The sequence below is a fragment of the Podarcis gaigeae genome (assembly GCF_964106915.1).
Source record: "Podarcis gaigeae genome assembly, chromosome: 3".
NCBI classification, from domain to species: Eukaryota; Metazoa; Chordata; class Lepidosauria; order Squamata; family Lacertidae; genus Podarcis; species Podarcis gaigeae.
Window position 1 is genome coordinate 17425895 of NC_139680.1, and position 21691 is coordinate 17447585.

General features: G+C 44.4%; 1 protein-coding gene across 2 annotated transcripts in view; it reads left to right on the forward strand.

Moving 5' to 3' along the window:
• Positions 1–14816: 14816 nt before the first annotated feature.
• KCNS3 (potassium voltage-gated channel modifier subfamily S member 3) overlaps positions 14817–21691 on the forward strand; it is a 466063-nt gene continuing 459188 nt past the window's right edge. Inside the window, exon 1 of one of the 2 annotated variants that reach the window (XM_083730476.1) lies at positions 14817–14923. The gene's annotated coding sequence lies outside the window, so the exon portion shown is untranslated. The remainder of the gene's footprint in view (positions 14924–21691) is intronic. The other variant, XM_083730478.1, reaches the window with a different exon arrangement.

The following is a 21691-nucleotide window of genomic DNA, read 5'->3' on the forward strand; positions in this document are numbered from 1 at the left end:
CTAACTATGGGTGCCATCCCAGGGCCTTTCCCAGGAGGGGGGAGGAAGGATGGAGCGTACCCGCTGCAGAGCAGTTCGTGGAAGAAATGGAAGCCCTGCACCAGCAGCTTAAGATGAACCTGGAAAGGACCAGGGAAGTGTACAAGAGGCAAGCAGACAAACGTCGCTGGGAAGGGGACACTATAAGGGTGGGGGACCGGGTGTGGTTATCCACCCAAGGCCTACCCTTCAAGGGAGGTGTAAGAAACTACGGCCAAAACGGCTGGGGCCCTTCGAGGTAACACACCAAGTGAACCCGGTGGCATTCCGGCTCAAATTGCCAGACAGCATGAAAATCCACCCGGTGTTCCATAGGTCACTGCTCTCACCATACAGGGGGGAGCGGAGGGTCCGGGGGGAAGATGGGGAAGGGCTCACACACCCACAAGTGGAGGAAAGGGAACACCACCACCAGGTGACGGAGATCCTGGATTCGCGATGGCGGGGGCGGCAGGTGGAGTACCTGGTAGCGTGGGAAGGGGAACCCGAGTCTGAAAACACGTGGGTTCCCGCAGGGGAGGTAGATGATGAGTATCTGGTGGAAGAGTTCCACAACAGGTATCTGAGGAAGCCCAAACCCCTGGAGAGATTCTGGGAGGAGCAATTTGCCACCACCGATGAGGAAGAGGAGGATTTTGCAGTTTTTCCAGCTTCCGAAGAGGAAGGAGGGGAAGCGTCAGGAGAGGAGGAATCAGACTGGGAAGCCCGTCCCGCACGAAGAAATTGGAGCAGGTGGGAAGCGGGGTTTGAGTCCTCGGACAACGACGGCAGCTCCTTTCGGGGGTTCCCTGCATCGTCGGCTGAAGAGGGGGACAAGGTTACATCACCGGGTCGGGCCGGGGGTGGACGGGGTCCTGGGGGGGAGGTGGATGTCAGGGAACTGACATCAGAGTGAGAGGCGGAGGCAGGGTTCCAGAGCGATGCCGGAGAGGGGACCAGCAGGGGGGAAGGAATTCAGCGCAACACCAGTAGAGAAGGGAGGGAGATGGAGGAATTGGAGACTGGTCTCCAAAACCCTGCATCAGAGACTAGTGGAGAGATCGCTGGCACACCCCTGCCTTCCCCTTACTTGCGCAGATGAGTTCCTCGCAGGGAAAATAGGAGGAGACTTGGGGTCAAACAGCTCTTATGCTGGAAAAGGTTCAAGAAACGCCCACTGACAGATTCTGCAAGCGACTGTCCGGCCACGGAGTGTGGGCTGTCAGCCAAGGCATGGTGAACGAGGCAATCGGACACAACTAGCAGGCAACTTACGCACAAGTAATCCCTTACAACCATTACACCCCCCCATTCTCCTTGAGATGACAGCATTCAACTGTGCGCATTTCTCACCCTTGGTAGGATGAAATGTGGTATTTAACAGGAAATGTCCCTTTCAAAAGTTGTCCATCTGATTTACATGGGACGAATTTTATTGTGGTGTATATGTTTGGGTAAATCGCTGCATACAGTGGTGCCTCGCAAGACGAAAAGAATCCATTCCGCGATTCTCTTCGTCTAGTGGTTTTTTCGTCTTGCGAAGAAAGCCCATTGACAGCTTAGCGGATTAGCGCTACAGCGGTCTAGCGGCTTCTAGCGATCAGCTGTTAAGCAGCTTAGCGGCTTAGGAAAAGGGGGGGAAAGCGGAAAAAACCCGCGGGGACTCGCAAGATTTTTTCGTCTTGCGAAGCAACCCCATAGGGAAATTTGTTTTGCGAAGCGCCTCCAAAACGGAAAACCTTTCGTCTAGTGGGTTTTCCATCTTGCGAGGCGTTCGTCTTGCGGGGCACCACTGTATTCTCTAAGAGTTTTAGGATGGCCAACAAAGAATAAGGTAAAGGGACCCCTGACCATTAGGTCCAGTCGTGAACGACTCTGGGGTTGCGGTGCTCATCGCGCTTTATTGGCCGAGGGGGCCAGTGTACAGCTTCCGGGTCATGTGGCCAGCATGACTAAGCCACTTCTGGAGAACAAGAGCAGCGTACGGAAACACCGTTTACCTTCCTGCCGGAGCAGTACCTATTTATCTACTTTATCTACATCAAAGTACGCTTTCGAACTGCTAGGTTGGCAGGAGTAGGGACCGAGTAAGTGGAGCTCACCCCGTCGTGGGGATTCGAACCGCCGACCTTCTGATCGGCAAGTTCTAGGCTCTATGGTTTAACCCAGCGCCAGAGTTTTAGGATGGCCAACAAAGAATATTCCCAGATAATTCTGATGGCCAAATTAGAAGCGATGTCAAGCATGCCTTTGCATCTGATGTGCAGGTTTTGGATTGGTTCTTGTTAATGCACATTGGATCAGTGCAGTTGTTGAGTGTGAATTGTTGTTTCAATCCTCATGTTTCAAGTAGGCTACCTGGGTCCTTAAGCTATTTTACTACCAATGCCCCGGGGGTCCAGCTTTCATATTACTTTTAATATTTGTGCAGCACTCTCCACTCTTTCTCTTTCTTGCCCTTTCTTTAAAAATTACCTGAGAAGGAGAGGTTTTGGGAATAGCTGTCAGGCTTCAGGGAATTGGCTTCCTCTTCTCATGGCAGTAGATAAGCAGAACACAGGAAAAAGAGTCTTCTTACCAATTAGAAACTTTAATAATCACATTAAGAGAACAAATAATCCATTACAGTGGTACCTCAGGTTAAGAACTTAATTCGTTCTGGAGGTCCGTTCTTAAGCTGAAACTGTTCTTACCCTGACGTACCACTTTAGCTAATGGGGCCTCCCACTGCCGCTGCGCGATTTCTGTTCTCATCCTGAAGCAAAGTTCTTAACCCGAGGTACTATTTCTGGGTTAGCGGAGTCTGTAACCTGAAGCATCTGTAACCTGAGGTACCACTGTACCTCGGAATGGTGGTGCTCCCAATTAAGGATCACACCCCCTTCTGTCCCTATTAAGCTACGTCACTCCTACCTTTGTAATCTGAACTTGTACCTTCTGTGTTTTCTGTTCTGCCACTTTCTGAGCTCTCCGTGACTTTGCAGAAGTGGTGTGAATACTGTCCAGAGACTGTGACTCTGTTTGCTGTCTCTTTTCCAGTGTTTCTTCTTCTAGCTGTTCCCCATCCAGTATTTCCCAGCTTCTGCCTTCTGATTTATGCCCCTCTGTAAACCACTGTTCCAAATCTATACAGTCCTCCTGCTCCTGGGAAGATTCAGGATCCAGAGCAGGAGCAGGGGGAGGGGGAGGCTCCCCCCATTCTTCCTCAGTGCAGCCCTCTTCAGCACGGTCCCTGACATTAGCTGGCTTTTGTGACAATCCGTGTTCTGTGTAGCCTGCCTCATTCCACCACTTTAGGTGATACAGAAACGTGCCCCCCACCCAAAACCACCACTGCTCCCTGCCCACCTCGCCACTTCTGCTGTGCGCTGGAAAAGGTGGGGCTGTGTCAGCTGCGTTCCATTGCTGACAGAGGGGGAGAGTGTGGAGAGACAGGTGGAGGTAATTAGGCAGCAATGCGGAAGGGAGAGGAGCCAGTGGCATTGTAACGGGGGCAGGGTTGTGGTGCGCCCCGTGTTCCATGTCTGTGGGGGTGACAATAAGTCACCCTGCGGGGGTTCGCGGTGGCACAAGCAGCCAGTGCGCCGCAGCAGCCGCATGTGGATGATCCTCTGTTTGCAGATGCAGCTGCGAGCAGATGATCCCAGTGCCATCCGTACGGCGCTGGAGCGGCGGTGGCAGCAACATACGCCACACGTAGTGACACCACACATGCGCCATACGTAGCTGCGCCACACATGCGCCCTATGTAGTGACACCCGCCCCAGGTATCACAACGCCTTCCTTCGCCCCTGGGAGGAGCAGCCAATTTGCAGTAGAAGCCTGAGTGCCAAGAACAAGGAGAAGGGAAGGGGGAGTTCAAGGGAGAAGGTGTGAACAGGAAAGGAAGCGTAAATGGGGCTTTAAAAGTGAGAGGAGGAAGGGGCATACCTCAGACTCAGCAACCTTGGAAGCCGACACTGAGTGACTGAGCTCCAGAGTGATTTGTGTGTTTGAGGCAATAAACCTGAGTTAATTGCTACCAGCGTTGTCTTGCTTCTGTGGGAGAGACCCAAGCATAACAGGCAGGTAGGGTATCACCTCTTGCACTTCTGATGCCCAAGGCGGCTGCTTCATTCCACCTCTTGAGTGGGCTGTGGAAAAGTAAGAAGGTAGTGGCTCCATGACTGTATGGTATGGGATTATCATCTTCCCATGCAACTGCTCTATTCTGAACTTAAAAATGGAAAGCGTAATGCTAGTGGTCAACAAAAGAGGTTTAAAGACTCTCTCGAAACAAATCTTTAAAAATGGAGGATAAACACCGACAACTGGGAAACAATGGCCTGCAGGTGCTCCACCTTTACCAAAGGTGTCATGGACTTTTAAGACACTTGAACTCAGGAACAAAAGGGAGAAACAAGCTAAGAAGAAGAGCTGTTTGACAAACCCTCGTTATGATCAACTCCCGCCCGGAAACCTATGTCCCTACAGTGGAAGGATGTGTGGATCCAGAATTGGCCTCCACACTCACTTACGGACTCCCTGTTAAGACCGTGTTCATGGAAGACAATCTTACTCAACTACAAGTCATCACCAAAGAAGAAGACTTGGAGAAAAATTGACTTCTGAGTAAAGATCCATTGGATGACTGCAGTCAACCCATAGGTGTCTATAACAGCATTATGATATTGGCAGCTTTATTTTTAATTCCTTTCCTAATGATCCCTAGCACGGAATGTGTCTTTTCCACACATGGTGAGCACTGGATTGACACTTTCATTGAGCAATGGTCCCAATGTCTCATTCCTGTTTGGGGCCTTTCTTTCATCTAAAGCAGTTAAATAGCTGTTTAAAGTAACTACAGTCCGTAATTTGATTATACAGCTATCAATCTCTTAAGTTGTGACCTGATATTTTTTTAAAAAACAGGAACTTTGCAAAGGGTTAGCTGCTTCCAAGAGCTATTAACACATCTTTAAAGGAAAAGTCTCACGTTTTGAAAACACTCAGCTTCATAGATCATCATGCTGTTTTAAGAGTAACTGAATACTAGAGTAAGTGGTTGACTTTGTCCTCACAATTCCTGTTCTTAGTATTTTATTTTATATGTTGCTTTTTCCTTGACTATTTTTAAATGAATGATAAAATATTAACACTTGGGAGGATTTCAAAATGCTAAGGGATTGATTTTGGCTAAGGGTTTTTATTCTAATCAATGGGGATTGAATTATTCAACAAAGAGATAATACCATCTCTCTCCTTTCTCACTCTGTCTCTCTCTCACACACAGTGATACATTTTGAAATTCAGATCTGAAACAAGATGAAGGGGAAAGGCTCCTTTGACTTTCAGAAAGCCTCAGTTTCCCTGTGAATGGGATATTCAATATTCACTCAAAGATGGGCAGTGTTTTGCATGGGTGCATGGTCAGGATCCTGAATGAATAACTTGAAATAAATCCTATCGGTGTCAACCAACTATATTGCTAGGGTGGAATGTTAGAACAGGAAAAACAAGCATGTCGGTTTTCTTCCCCCACTGTCACTGGGCAGAGCAGGAGGGGCAAAGTGGGTTGTATTGAAACGGAGAAGGAGTATTCACTTTTGCACACACACACCCGTACCACTTCTGGTGACACTTCCAGGTTTGAAGACTCACCCGTGGTGTTAGAAAAGCATGGAAATAAGCACCCAATACTCAAGAGACAGAGCAACTGCTAAGTAAAGTTGCTCTTAGTGTTTCTGAATTTGTTTGTTTGTTTTTGAGAATCATCCCCTCCAACATTTCTCTGATGAAAATAGGGATGTCCTATTCCTGAAGCTGAGACTCCAATACTTTGGCCACCTCATGAGAAGAGAAGACTCCCTGGAGAAGACCCTGATGTTGGGAAAGAGGGAGGGCACAAGGAGAAGGGGACGACAGAGGATGAGATGGTTGGACAGTGTTCTTGAAGCGACCAGCATGAGTTTGACCAAACTGCGGGAGGCAGTGGAAGACAGGAGTGCCTGGCGTGCTCTGGACCATGGGGTCACGAAGCGTTGGACACGACTAAACGACTAAATAACAAATTCCATAAAAACAGCAGCAGCAGCAGCAACAACAACAACCACCACCACTACTACTACTACTTTACTATTTATACCCCACCCAACTGACTGGGTTGCCCCAGCCACACTGGACGGCTTCCAGGATATAGAAAAACATAATAAAACATTAAACAACTTCCCTATACAGGGCTGCCTTCAGATGTCTTCTATAGGTTGTATAGTTATTTATCTCCTTGGTTCGGGGCTGGGGGGTCACATAGTTCCATACCCTCCAACATTTCTCCAATGAAAACAAGGACGTCCAATGGAAAGCGGAACATTCCAGGATCAAATCAGAAATTCAGGGTCTGAGATTGCCCACATTGCTTTCCTTTGGCTTCCTTGTCTTTACTGCTGACTCCATTTGCTACCTTGACTCCATTTGCTACTGTTTATCTACAAGAAAAAGGCCATCAGTAGAGCTGTCTCTCCTGCTGCCTGGTTGCATTTTGCTCAGCTTGGACAAGAAAATGGACTAGTCAATTTCACTTTCTGGGAAGACAGTTTTGCTGCCCTCGCTCCATTTTACCCTGTCTGCCACGCGCACAAACGCTGCCGTTCTGCTCAGTTCAATTTGCAAAAGACAACGACTTCCCTCCAAGTTTCCACGCCAGCTGCCTTTCGGCTTCTTCTGTTTTGTTCAATAAAACAACTCTTTGCAGCGGAATAAAATACCCATGTCGTGGTCTCCACAGCTTTCATCAGCAATAAGAACAGCTCAAAGATTTGAAGTTGGAAATAACAACAACAAAAGGACAAATCAGCTGGGTGCAAGACGACTGGCCAATTAAAACCCAGTTGTCTCCTTGCCGTATGCCATCCTTTTATTGCTCCACTACCCAGGGTTTCACTCTGGTAGCAAAAGAGCCATGCTAAACAGGTTCTGCTATAAAATGCAGGACTCTGAGATTAAATCTGCCTCCATCAGTGTTTCATGGCAAGGGTCCTCCCGACATCTCACGATGCATTAAGGCAGAAAATCTTCTCGCATCAGGCTTAATCTACTAATATTCTTCCCTATATCTATAAGAGCCTGGTGGTTTCTGCTTCCCTGGGGATAACATCTCCTCATTATAGCGAGTTAGTGAACTGTTTCGAGACGTAATAAAGGCCCATTCGCAATGCCAACAGAGAGAAATTTGGGCGAAGTAAACTGGTATACAGATATCTGGGCCCTAACAGCATCTTACTCTTTCGTGTCCTTCTTGTGGTGGTGCCTTGTGGTGGTGATGCTTTTTTTTTACCCAAATGCCAAAAAAATGTGATTTTTTTTTATTCTGGGAGGGGGGTACCACAACGCTAAAAACCCCATTTTTACATTGCAAGGAGAAATGTTATCAGCAGGTTCTCACCTGCCAAGCACAGTTATTGACAGGTATATAAGTGTCATGGAAAGATCTGAAAAGGAGAGCTGGGAATTGCCCCCTCCTTCCCCTCTGCTTCTTTCGGAGGGGGAGGGGGAGAGGGAAGAACCGCCCCCATTCTCCAGTAGCTAAAAGAGGAGACGGAGGCAGGATTGAATTACAACGGGTCACAGAACTGCCAAGAAATGACGTATTGGGGGAAGGAGAGGGAGTTGGAGAACAGATAGCAGACACATCTTTACAGAGCCTGGGAACTCCCCCTCCCCCCTTCTCCAAGGATGCGCCGATCCCTTAGAATCCAAGAGCAAAGAGCGCACAGTCATATGACTCCCGAGATCTCCCATAGGGAGGGGCTTCCTTAGGGAAGGAAAAGGAGGGGCTCAGAGTGAGCAACGTCATCATGGCTTGAAGTACTGAATTCTTTGTCTTGCTCCACGATTGCTGAATAAAACCATAAATACAAGCTTTATTGTTTCTCCCTTGATTTTGGAGGCTACTGGTGGAAGAGACAGTCCCTTGGTTCTGACAATAAGTGTTCTGGTCCTGTGGGTTACCTGAGAGGCGAGGTATAAGTCCGGTCTGTGGTCAAAGGTGCAACGTGGAGGCAGTCCGTAGTAGCTGAAGCTGGGTGCAGGGCAGGGAGCCGGGCGAAGTCAGGATCAGGCTTGCAAGCAAGGAGCCGGGGCCAGTCTGGGTCAAGAGCTCAGGCAGGAAAGCAGGACAGGGTTCAGGCAGGAACTAGCAACCAGCAATGTTGCTCCCGCAACTTGGGACTGGGGCTGGCCGGCTTTTATCTGCCCCGAGGCATAGGGTGGCACCGATCCTCTGGTGACTCGCCTCTCCTGGTCTGGAGAGGCAAGCTGAAATGGTTATGTTGATTGAATGACTGGGAAAATGTGACATTGTATTCGCTTCAAACATGTCTAGGGCAACCTTCAGTAAACGCTCCCAACAACTGAATGAGAGCAAGGATTTGAAGGATTCCGTACAGGTCCGAAAACAGCAGGGTATTTTCTTAGCAAGTATAACTGAGAAGAGGCAATTCTGAGTTGTCCTATTATTTACTCCAAGTAAGCTGAACCCTCTGACATGTGACATCCTGAATTTTACATGCAAGAATGACACGTTGTCTCTCCTCCGTGGAATCTGCCATCCTCCCAGAATAATTTGACTTAATGTTCTAATGCATTTTGGCTGGGTTGGTCCCCTCATTCCTTGTAAAAGTGGGAAAGGTAAACTCTTCTCCTTGAATTGCCTAAATACAATAAGGCCAATCATTCCAGGATGTCTTACAGAAAGGTATCTATCATCTACTCTAAGTTGGCAGCATGAGATGGTTCACATTTTAGGCTCAGAGCATGAAATTACTCTCTGCAGGAACAGGAAGTGTTCTGAGTGCAGGGGCTGCTGTTATTCCATTATTAAAGCTAAGCAGTTCTCCACTTAATGAGGACCAATATAGAAGCCAGCCTGGAAGCAGACTGCAATTAACCTTCTTCAGGAGTCTCTGTAATATACAGGCATGCTCTGCACCAACATCCTTTTGTCAGTTATAATGATGGCTACATTGTGAATCTCTCTGTATAGGATAGCCATTTCCCACCTTTTACATCAAGATAATAATAAAAGCTGGAGCTGGGCTGACCAGATAGGGGCTAGCTCACGTAATGTGATCATAAGGTTATCAAGTTAACATAATAACCCTCTGTGTTCTCTCTCCTCAGAAGTATTAGTAAAGGGGCACAGGTGTCTACTTTTTAACAAGACAAGTCACGTAGGGAGGAGAGTTCTATTAGCATCTAACAGGCATGGATCAACTCTCAGGACTCCTTTAGCAATAAAATAAGGCTCAAATGTTCCATAAGACAATGCAGGACCAGGACAATATTGGTCACCTTTGCTGGCCCCTGGCAGACCACCGTCTCCATCTCAATTTAGGCATGAAAGACCAAGAAAAGCCTCTGTTAATGTTCAGGCCAGGTTCCAATGGAATGGTTTTGCTGTTCCTCTAAAGCGAGGGTGGGGTGCCTGTGGCCCTGCAGATTTTGTTGGACTCCAAGTCCCATCTGTACTTATCTCTAGCAAGCTCCTATAAGAAGTAATTGACTCTCCAGCAGTTTTTATGCAGGTTTACTTACAAAAAGACACATCCAGAGACTGGCATCTCGCCTGCTCGAAATTACGTTTGTTGGTCAGTCTGAAGTTTCACTCCTCCCACAACAGAAAGGACACCAGACGCCTGCCTTTCACCTCCTGCCCTTCCCTTGACTTTTGATTTTATCCAAATGCCTGGTTTTGGGACTGAGAAGCTGATCTCCCTCCTCCTCACTCTCACTCAACCCAGACTCAGACCACTGCTTATCTGCTGATTGCCTAGCAATGCTTTGGCTACCTTTCAACTTTTCCTCTCCTTGGGAGCTAATAGAGTCCTCTCCAAAAAGGGGAAACAAACTGTCCTTTCTCAATTCTGACAGGCAGTTCTCATCTGCAGAGTCAGTCCCTAGTTCAATCTCAAACTCATCCCCTGAGCTCTGGGGGGCCACGTTCCTGACACCAGCATCCCCAGCCCATAGGATAATGGGAACTGAAGTTTACTTTACCCTAGTATATGCCTTTCTGTACCTCTTACTCTGCTGGAGGTTTGAATTGCAAAATTCAGAGACGTGTGAATTTTGAAGGACAGCCGCGTTTTGGTTCGTGCAACGTGTGAATTAGGTAGCTCCCCTTTCAATGAAAAATGAATCAAATGCTGCCCCCATCCCTACCCTCAAGAGCCTTCCTCTCTTTTGCCTTGGGGGGATGGGGAACCCCTCCTTCACATAAATGAATCTGAGAAATCTCCAACCCAGAATGAGGGTTCTGTTCAGTCTTTTTCTCATGACCTTAGCTTTGATCCCAGATCCTATTCTTCTCCTGGTTTCCTTCCCAATCCTCCAAGTATCCAACATCTAGAGAGCCATGGGTTTCTCAGCCCTGCATTAGAGGCAAGCAAACAACAACAAAAGTGATCTGCTGAATTGTTGTTGATACCAACGTGGTATCAGAAGGAGGAGGGCTTCCTAACAACTTTATTTATCAGAGAGACCACTGGCTGAGACAAAAGCTCTTGTAAGAAATTGTCGGTGATCAGCGCTGCAAGGTGGTGAAACTTAATAGATAATTTAAGATAAGTATATTCGGTTTCACAAAAGCAGGAAATTGCGGAAATTGTTTTCACAGCAAAAGCAAAGAAGGAAACTGTATTTGCTGAATTATTTGTTGAACTGTGATAGGGATAAGTGAACTGGGACTTGGGGGGGACACATCCATCGCAAATGAGAAAGTGTAGGCTTTATGACAAAGCAAGATCGACACCTCTCAAAATGACAACCTCCTGATTCCAACTCTGTCACATACACAAAAAGAATCCTAGAGGCACAGAATAGAGTGAAAGTGGCCCAGCTGCCGCAGCTGCAAAAATTTTCCTTGTAAATCAATGTGGAAATGCCTCTGGTATAAACAATTTATATTGCATGGTAGAGCAGTGTTGAAAACTAATCCCTTGATTGATCCTGAGGCCTCGGAGCACTTCCTGTATTTACATAGAAGAAAATGGAGAAGCCTTTGCAGGTATGGGAGCTCATGAGAGCACTGAAGCCCCTCTGCCTGCAAGAGATGTTTAGATCAGGGTGCAGAAGATAACAGGCTTGCCATACATCAGTAAAATTTCTGACATGTCCTGGTTTTCTGGTGAAAAAAATGGCATAGGGGGATTTTGCTGAATTGGCTAAATGTCAGGGGGAACCCAGGAAAAACAGCGGACACAGCACCAAAAGCTTAAAATCCAAAAGCTTATTTTGGGGGGAGGTCAACGATTTTGAAATATGGCAACCCTAAAAGATACTGTCTTGCCTTGAAGTTAATGGGGCCATGTTTCTAGCCCCTGCAGCTAGAAAACTGACTATGTGTGAATGGTTTTAGGAGAAATTGGCTATGTGCCAGGGGGTTGGGGAGATTACTAGTTCAAACTGCATTCTCCCCAGACTTTAGCTGACTATGAATCTGTATTCATCATTCCTCAGGAATCATTGTTCAATAACTGTAAGTGAAACACAGGTTTAAAGCATTTCGGAGACCCAGAACTCTACACCTATATAGAACTGTGAGCACAGCCAGTTTGTCGCAGGTTCCTTTGACAAATTCCTTATGAGAATTGTAAAGCAATGCCTTCCTCATGAACAACAAAGTAATGTGCAAGCTTTGAAGTTCACCAGATTTATTTTTCAGGCTAGAAGCAAAACAGAAGGAGAGAAAAATGAAAATTGGGGCGTGGCTCTGACGGTAGGCCTAGTTTCCAGGTGTAATGAAGCGAAGATAAAATGGAGAAACTATTTTCCAAATTTAGAGTGACTACTCGCAAATATCTCACAAAAGAACTCTGTGTCCAAATCAGTTCTGTCACACTTTAGAATATATTATACAGTGATACCTCAGGTTACATACGCTTCAGGTTACATACGTTTCAGGTTACAGACTCCGCTAACCCAGAAATAATGCCTCAGGTTAAGAACCTTGCTTCAGGATGAGAACAGAAATCGGGCTCCGGCGGCGCGACAGCAGGAGGAGGCCCCATTAGCTAAAGTGGTGCTTCAGGTTAAGAACAGTTTCAGGTTAAGTACGGACCTCCGGAATGAATTAAGTACTTAACCCGAGGTACCACTGTATCTATTATCTCCATTACGTAGGTTGCTTTAAGCATGGTGCAAAGGTTGTGGCAAGGCAGGCTGCGACAAAGGAGCAATGGACAGTGCCCATTAGAAAATACCCCCCCAAAAAACCCCCAACCCCAAACAAAACCCACCTTCAATTCACCAAACCGTCTTCCATCTCTATGCATGGCAGGTCTTCAATTAATCCAGTCATCGAATAAAATAGTAATAATGGTGAACAATTCTCTTTACATGGCAGACGGAAAATGGCTGTAAATGAGGAGTGGTGAACTAACGTTGGTATTCCATATGGAAGTTATTTCAGCATGTTCTGCTCTTCTCAAACGGCTTTTTTTAAAAAAAAAAAAAGTTGGAAGCTGTCACTGATTGGTCCCAATTCAGTCCTTTTGACCCCCCCACCCACCCAATGGACAAGTCCCCCAGGGTTGCAGAAGTTTTGAAATAAAAAGATGCCAACTATAGTCCCTTATCACTTGCCATCCTAAATTTAAGCGTTCTTCACAATACCACAAAGCTGGCAAATGGTTCCCACGTGGCACTGAAAATGGTCTAACTAGGCTTTTGAATACTGGGCAATAGATATTGGTCATAACATAGAAATGGAGGCATGATCTTGGAAGACAAATATAAAATGTACAGCATGTTATGGTTTAAGAGAAAACTACATGAAAATGTCATATAGATGGTACCTAACAACTAGTGGACTGGCAAAAATGTACAAATCAAAATCAAATAAGTGTTGGAAATGTAAAGAGAAAAAAGGTACCTTTCTCCATATGTGGTGGTCTTGTAATAAGGTTAAGGCTTACTGGGAAATGATATATAATGAATTGAAAAAGATGTTTAAGATAACATTTGTAAAAAGAACAAAAACCAGAAGCTTTTCTTTTGGGGATTCTGGGATCAGAGCTACCTAAACAATATAGAAACTTATGTATGTATGCAACTACAACCGCTAGAATGATATTTGCTCAAAAATGGAAGGAAGAAGTAGTCCCGAATAGAGAAGAATGGCTACAGAAATTAATGGAATATGCAGAAATGGTGAAACTTACTGGAAGAATAAGAAATCAAGACAACAAACTTTTCTTATTAAGTAATGGAAATGGTTTATTGAATGTTTACAAACAAATTGTCAACAGATTAAGACATTAGCAGGACTACTGTAAAAACATGCAGTTTCTAAAACGTATATAACAGAGGATTAAAAGAATAACTTGAGACAATTGGGATATGCAGGGAAAGATGGAAATAACTTTAAGGAACTGCAGAAAGAGGAGAAGGGAAGTGGAGAATTAAAATTATTGTGGAATGATTATTGAAATGTTTTCTTTCTTTGTTATAAATGAAAATTATATTTTAAAAAACCCTAGGTTTTTGAATACAGAAGTGGAACGTTTTATACATGGATTACCAAAAAAGAAAAGGAAAAATACAATTCTCATTTCAGTGAAGCATATAACAATAGATATAAGAATGCTCAGCTGTGGAGTTACAGGAAATGAGTAAGTGCTGAATTGTTAATAAAACGGAATAGTTATTCTCTAACATTTCAAAAGGTGGGGTTTTTCTTTCTCTCCAAACAGTATTAAACGAGGGCTAATAAGGCTGTCCAAATATTACCATTCTGTTTTCATTTCAAAGAAGGCCCAGTTTTCCCACCCAAGCAGCAGGAATTACATATTGTGGAAAACTTCCTTAATTTGATGGCAATGTATATATTGAATGGTTACACTGAAGGGCTCCTTCCAGATCTATGTGTATCCCTGGCTCAGGAACAGTCAGCCTAACTGAACTAAGACTGCCCTGTTATGATCATATTACTACAACTGTTAAATGAGATATCTGGGGACAATAATAATAATAATTTATTTAATATATGAATCACTTCCTGTGAAGCATGCAAAAGCAATTTCACAGTGCAGTAAAAGACATGTAAAAATGATCCTGTATATTATGAAACAATTAAAACCGTTCCACAGATATATATTTTTAAAAATGCATATATAATTATGTACAAACGTTTGGATTTCTTGGGAATACAATGCAGCTATCATTTCAGCAACAGGGGCTTCTTGAAAGCAACATGTTCTCCCTTATACTTGCTGCAATTCTAAGAATGAGCCAATGTTTATTAGCTTCAGTTTTCATTTAAAATTTTACATGTCCAATAAGAGTCTTTTATCAAAAATCTAAACAAATTTAAAAAATGATTCTCTGGTGTTCTTCCGAGTCCTGGACCCCAACTACAGCTCAGGGGAAGAAAAATGCTTTAAAAGTTAAATTAGTTGTTAAGACTCTAGGAAACTCCAGAGTTCCTGAGATACTCCATAGGAAACAAAAAATTCCTAAAGTGTAAGCAGAATCCACACTCACTTCCCTTCACTGTTACAAAACAGTGGGTGGAGTCATAAAGATGACCAGAAGGGCTGGCTGAAGCATTTAAATTATTCCTGATCTAAATCTTTTAAATGTTCCCTAAGACTGTCAGGGAGCATTACCAGCACAGAATGCAGATGCTGATGAGAAAGTCTACTTACATCTCCGTCCACTTTCTCTCTCACTTGCTGAATGATCAAACCAAAGGAGATTGCTATGGCTCTAGAGGACCAAGGAGCCAGCAGAGGGAGGTGTCACAATGAAGGGCGTGTCACAAGGACCTCCGCAACCTAGCAACCACCAGCACTCAACTGACACTACTCTCAACTGACACTACTAAGTTTCTTATATGGCTTTTAATCCATGTTCAGCTTTTTACAAATATGTAAAATGAAATTTATTCCTTTATAGTCAAGCTTCCGTTGTTCCTGCACCTACTGAGCATTAGCTATCTAACCTACCTCTCTGCCTCTTTGGTTCAAATGCCACACATCAAAAGGGTATGGAAAGGCCCCTGTGTCTTCAACAATTCACAAAGTGATTCATTGCAGCTCAACAGAAGCCCTCTCCTTCTTTTCGTGTCATCCTATATTGTTGAACAGTGAAAAACGAGAAATCACCCCTTGCGTGTTTATTCATGTTATTACCCTCCTTCACTAGCAGGTCCCAGGGCAAGTTACAACCATCTAAAATTATTATTGTGTTATAATTAATTAATTATCGCTCTTCACTAGCAGGTTCCAGGACAAGTTACAGACATCTAAATTATAATTATTGTTGTTAGTAATTAATTTTTTATCCCCCCCCCCATACCCACAGGTTTCAGGGCAGTTTTCAGGATAAGATCGCAATATAAAATTACATATTAAAAATAAAAATAACCCAATAACCCCCTCCCAACACATTTTTAAAGGGCATTGGATGTCAATCAGGATAACCAAAGGCCTGGTTAAAAAGGAATGTTTTTGACTGGCACCTAAAGGTGTATAATGAAGGTGCCAGGCAAACTTCCCTAGGGAGAGCATCCCACAGACAGGGAGCCACTGCAGAGAAGGCCTGTTCTCATGTTGACACCCTACGGACCTCTTGAGGAGGAGGCACATGAAGAAGAGCCTCAGAAGATGATCTTGGGATCCGGGTTGGTTCATATGGAAAGAGGCGGTCCTTGAGGTATTGCGGTCCTGAGCCATTTAAGGCTTTATAGGTCAAAACCAGCACTTTGAATTGGGCCCAGAAACTGATTGGTAGCCAGTGCAGTTATTTCACACAAGAGAGTCATGTATCCTGAAGCTATTTGGTGGCAGCTAAGCACATGTAAACTTATTCCCCATTATTACGTTATTCTACTTTTATTGCTCCGCAATTATTGTTCCACTGTTGGATAAACTTTGTCAGATTTACGTGGTTTTATTTACATCGCACACTGGAGCAAATCAATTCTAGGCATTTCCCCTTCAGAGCTGGTGATGGCAAAATCCTGCACTCAGAGTCTGAACTCAGTAATGGAGATGTGCTTAGTGGGGGACCCTGATAGTGCAAACTCCCATGCTGATAAGTTAATAAGGAGGTTACCAAGCTCTTTTAATTGGTATTTATCTTACGTTCAGTATAATTTGTAAGCTATTAAAAGGATCCCCATTGTGTGCAAATGAAGCCCCGTCTATATAGATAATTTAAAGAGAGAGAAGGTTATAGTACAAATACTTGAAGCATACTCTAAGCACATCCTTTGATGTTGACCTACTTCCTTATCTCAGGAACAATAATAAGAACTGCATTTCATAAATTATAGGCTACAAGAGAGGGAAAGAGGCAGCTTCTTTCAAAATAAGAAAATAAGTACACGGAAATAATACGGAAACCATCAACGACGAGGGATTTTCCTCTGGAAATCATCTGTTTACAATTCTACTAAACATTTCATCACACAGGGCTTTAAAAAATCATCTGCAAGCCTGGCCGTAGGAGAGAAAAGATATTTGGCTTTAACTGTTGCCCCTTTCCTAATACTAACAGAAGGGGGAACTGGGACAGGGGCAGGTTATAATGCAGTGCTGAGAAAAACAGGGTAAGGCCTCAGTCCCAATGGAGTGTCACAATGAATTCACATCTACTTCTGGTGTAGATGTGTAAGGATGTCTAAATGTCAGCTGCTGTGGTTTTCCATATGGAGATTAAACACACAATTACATACCCTCCAATATTTCTCCGATAAAAATAGGTAAGTCCCATTCCGTAAGGATAATTTTACTATTTATACCAAACACATCTTATTGGGTTGCCCCAGCCACTCTTGGCAGCTTCCAACATATATAAAAACATAATAAAACATTAAACATGGGGGGGGGGACCCTTCCCTATACAGTGGAACCTCGGTTTTCGAACCTAATCCATTCTGGAAGACTGAATGACTTCTGAAATGTTAGAAAACCAAGGAGCAATGGGTGGTCAGCAAAATCCATTGAAAAAAATGGGAAAACGTGCCTCGAAAGCTGTTCAACTTCCGAGGCATGTTCAAAACTGGAAGCAATTACTTCCAGGTTTTCAGTGTTCAGGTTCTGAATTGTTCAGCTTCCGAGATGCTCAAAAACTGAGGTTCCACAGTATAGGATTGCCTTCAGACGGCTTGGGGTTTGGATAACTCCATACCATCCAACTTTTCTCCAGTGAAAATAGGGACTTCCTAAGGAAAAGCGGGACATTCCAGGATCAATAAAAAACTGTGATGGTTTTGGAAAAAACTGGCATGCCTTGGTTTTGGAATGCTTTGGTTTTGGAACAGACTTCTGGAATGGATTAAGTTTGAGAACCAAGGTACCACTGTAATAGGAATTATATCTTTAATAAGTCCCTAGGAGGACCTCCTTGGGTTTTAAAGTGGAATTTAAGCATTCTAGTCTGTTGTGGTTTTTTGCCATTAAAAGGTAAAGGTAAAGGTACCCCTGCCCGTACGGGCCAGTCTTGCCAGACTCTAGGGTTGTGCGCTCATCTCACTCTATAGGCTGGGAGCCAGCGCTGTCCGCAGACACTTCCGGGTCACGTGGCCAGCGTGACAAGCTGCATCTGGCGAGCCAGCGCAGCACACGGAACGCCGTTTACCTTCCCACTGGTAAGCGGTCCCTATTTATCTACTTGCACCCGGGGGTGCTTTCAAACTGCTTTGTTGGCAGGCGCTGGGACCGAACGATGGGAGCGCACGCCGCCGCGGGGATTCGAACCGCCGACCATGCGATCGGCAAGTCCTAGGCGCTGAGGTTTTACCCACAGCGCCACCCGCGTCCCACAGTTTGCCATTAAATACTTGCAATTGCCTTGATACATCTATTTACCTCAAAGAGAGAATGGTAAATATTGCAATTAGTGTGTTAATTGACGCACTTTTTAAAAAACCTTTTTTTAATTGACACAACTAGGTCTTTCTAAGTATGCATCACTCATTCATTCTTTCCCCATTCATATGTAAAATACTTTGGAATTAAATTGTCAAGGAATATCTCAGTTTCAGATCCAGAAAAACAACAACCCAGAGTCTCTTTTTTTTTTAAGGAAGAAACTCTGTTACAAGACACTAAGAATCAAGGGGAAATGGCGTGACATTATGCTTCACAAGAATTGTCAAGCACTTAGTAATCAAGGTGATGGGTGTCTTTTTTAAAAAAAGAAAAAAGAAAAGAAGAAAATCCAAACAAGACAGGGAAGTCATTTATCTAGAACTAGACTGGCCTGTATAATATAAATGGAGCCCTTTGAAAATCAGTTCCACAGTATGAAATAGACTTTTCTCCTAGAAGGGGATCTTAACTTCTTTTGAAGTTGACTGTTGCTCTTAGCAACCTAACCGCAGTTGGACTATGACAGTGACTGTTACAGAGGAGATAAATACAGAACTTACCCCTCAGAGAACATGGGAGAAATCATGGCACTTCTGGCACACTCGCCTCACTTTCAGTGGGCAAATGTACTGATGAAGTGTGAACCGATGCTTCACAGTTTAGACCATTTTACAGAGGTGGGATTGGCAGCCCTTGTGGTTCCTCTGACATTTAGGGACATGGGTCTAAACCACTGAGCCTCTCGGGCTTGTCGATAAGAAGGTCGGCGGTTCGAATCCATGCGATGGGGTGAACGTCCTTTGCTCTGTCCAAGCTCCTGCCAACCTAGCAGTTCAAAAGCATGCCGGTGCAAGTAGATAAATAGGTACCACTCTGGCGGGAAGGTAAACAGCATTTCCATGCGCTCTGGTTTCCATCACGGTGTCCCGTTGCACCAGAAACGGTTTAGTCATGCTGGCCACATGACCCAGAAAGCTGTCTGTAGACAAATGCTGGCTCCCTCGGCCTGGAAGCGAGATGAGCGCCACAACCCCATAGTCGCCTTTGACTGGACTTAACCATCCAGAGGTTCTTTACCGTTCCCCTTCCCTTACGTCATTAAAATGGCATGTAGGTCATGTGCTCAGTAAGAAACCCTGTTACAAAACACTGAGAATCAAGGGGAAATGGCGTGACATTATTCATCACAACAATTGTCCAGCACTTCAAGGTGATGGGTGCCTTTAAAAAATAAATAAAAGCAAAGAAGAAAAACTAAGCAAGGCAGGGAAGTCATTTATCTAGAACTAGATCAACTTTGACATTTATTTTCTTCCTTTTTCAAACATTGTGCATGATCCGCAGGCGACAGCTTCTCCAGGGGATCGCTCCCCCTCCCCCCCCCGGTACGACATCCCATGACCTCTTCTGAATATTATAGGGGCCCATCCCCCTAAAAATATATATTCGGGGGTCTGAAATTCCCTCGGCCTCTAGGAGTTGACACCTATAGCTCCCTAGAGTGGAGTAGTGTTTAAAGTCCCATTAGGACAGTTTTATTTATTCTTTTGGAAGAGTTATATGCATTTTTTTGACACCCAGCAAAGAGGTTCTCCAACTTACTTATCAGGCAATTTACTTGTTTACAGTGGATTGGAGCCCAACATTTCATAGTTCAAAATCAATGGGACCCACTTTAGCCATGTCTAACTGCATTGATTTCCATGGAGGTTCTATAAGGGTGACTAAGTCTGGATCCAATACAGCCTCACCAGGGATGGGTTTCCATCTAGATCTTCCATCTTGTAAAACAAAGAACCATATGTTGTGTTCACCTTAGGCCTTTAATGCATATTATAGGCATATTAAAAGCAACGACAAACCTAGACAGCATCTTAAAAAGCAGAGACATCACCTTGCTGACAAAGGTCCATATAATTAAAGCTATGGTTTTCCCAGTAGTGATATATGGAAGTGAGAGCTGGACCATAAAGAAGGCTGATCGCTGAAGAATTGATGCTTTTGAATTATAGTGCTGGAGGAGACTCTTGAGAGTCCCATGGACTGCAAGAAGAGCAAACCTATCCATTCTTAAGGAAATCAGCCCTGAGTGCTCACTGGAAGGACAGATCCTGAAGCTGAGGCTCCAATACTTTGGCCACCTCACAAGAAGAGAAGTCTCCCTGGAAAAGCCCCTGATGTTGGGAAAGATGGAGGGCACAAGGAGAAGGGGACGACAGAGGATGAGATGGTTGGATAGTGTTCTCGAAGCTACCAGCATGAGTTTGACCAAACTGCGAGAGGCAGTGGAAGACAGGAGTGCCTGGCGTGCTCTGGTCCATGTGGCCACAAAGAGTCAGACTCAACTAAATGACTAAACAACAACAACAAGAAGAAGAAGCATAATCTTTCCCTCAAGGAATGCTGGGCACTGTAGTTAACCCTCCCTCAAAGATGTATAGTTCCCGGGGTGGCCACTAGGGGTGCATCGGAAGATGGCTGACAATAACATCTCTCCGACCCACATGAGGTAATTAAGAGGCTGTGATGGGAATAAACAGCCTCCCGGTCCCCCCACGCGTGTTTGGGGGGGACTGCCCTTGCCTGCTGTGCCCTATACCACCCCTGAATTTGTGGGGGTGGGGGCACTAGGCAGAAAGCCCTTGTGCAGATCTCGGCACTCCTGGACGCTGTCTCTGATTCGCGCCTCTAGCTCCAGCAACTTCAAAAGAAACGATTAGGAGGAAGCTAATGCACATATTTCAAGGAAGAAGGGGGAGTAAAGACTGCTAACTGAAGAGATCTCTGAGAAACAAGACGGGTTGGAGGAACAGGAATAAATCATGAGAAGACACACCAAGGCTTGGTATGTTCGGCAACGGGACTGGATGGGGGAGGGGGGAAACTTTCCTTTCTTTTCTCTATGTGATTAACCAAGAATCCCCCCCCCCCACAAGTCACAAGTCAGAAATGCCGTTTAAATGACTTAAGCTGTGGATTTAAGACTGTGTGGAGATAATTTTCTAACCAAAGCATGTTTTAAGAAGATCGTGGAAATTATAAGAGCTTTGGAATGACGCAGCAAAAAATATCGTCGCCATCTTGGCAAGTTCTGTCGAAAGATTTATGTCTGAGAGGAGGAACAGAGCTGTTTTCATATTGTGGGTGAGCCTCCTCAGAGGGACTAAAGTGAGACAAATTTGCGAGATTAATGATGGAAAGAGTGCTGTTATTTATGAAAGTGATGATATATGGAAACCATCTTGATATGATGACTGGACGAATGGAAAAATTCACACAGGATTATAACTGATGTTTATCTGCTTAAGGAGATTATCAGAAGAGATCATAAAGAAAAAACGAAAAATATACGAACAAGATGAGATGTGGAAACAGCAAGATAAGACTGGATAGAATTATGAACATTATTTGGACAGATTTGTGGATATTAACGCAGCAGCAAGAAGATGATCGGAATCCCCCTTCGGAACTTGAAATATGGGTCACCCCAACAAAAATTTAAAATTCGGCTTTGTAATTCGCAATTTATGTGATGTGATGTGATTTGATTTGATTTGATTGGTCGGTTAATAAACTTTTTTTAAAAAAAAACAAAAACAAAGATGTATAGTTCCCAGAAACCCTTTACAAACTACAGTGCCCAGAATTCTCTGAGGGGAAAGAATGAGCTTTGAATGGGCCTCAAAAATATGCTGTGTACGTAGCAACACTTCGCTGAAGAGGAAGAAGTGGACAGAATCGCAGGTGTGTTTGCTTTGCAAACATCTGGCGATGGGAATGGGGGTTGTTGTTTTGTTTTATTATTTTCTGCCATGCCCTCT